This window comes from Octopus bimaculoides, chromosome 7 (assembly GCF_001194135.2).
Source record: "Octopus bimaculoides isolate UCB-OBI-ISO-001 chromosome 7, ASM119413v2, whole genome shotgun sequence".
NCBI classification, from domain to species: Eukaryota; Metazoa; Mollusca; class Cephalopoda; order Octopoda; family Octopodidae; genus Octopus; species Octopus bimaculoides.
This window is the reverse complement of record NC_068987.1, coordinates 10,436,694-10,437,095: the sequence shown is the minus strand read 5'-3', so window position 1 is coordinate 10,437,095 and position 402 is coordinate 10,436,694.

Here is a 402-nt window from a genome sequence, read left to right as displayed (position 1 = left end):
TGTTGGTAGGTAGGTATGTTGATATATATGACACAATTTCAACTGATGAACCTGTATACTTTGTTATTGACCGGCACCTATTCTGTGACAAAGAAGAGATCTAAACAACTCTTGATTTCTTTTTTGGAATCTTTGCTTTTATTGATTTCTTTTGCTTCTGAATAAACATTGGTGATACGCATATACACACTGATAACTACATGTCTACATCCACATGTATGCTTTCATACACATGTACATACATGCGTGCATACACATGCACATATATGAGTACATGCATATATGCTTTCATGTATACATATGTAGAGAACTAACATTCATGTATATATGCATATATATATATGTGTGTGTGTGTGTGTGTGTGTATGTATATATATATATATATATATATATATATATATA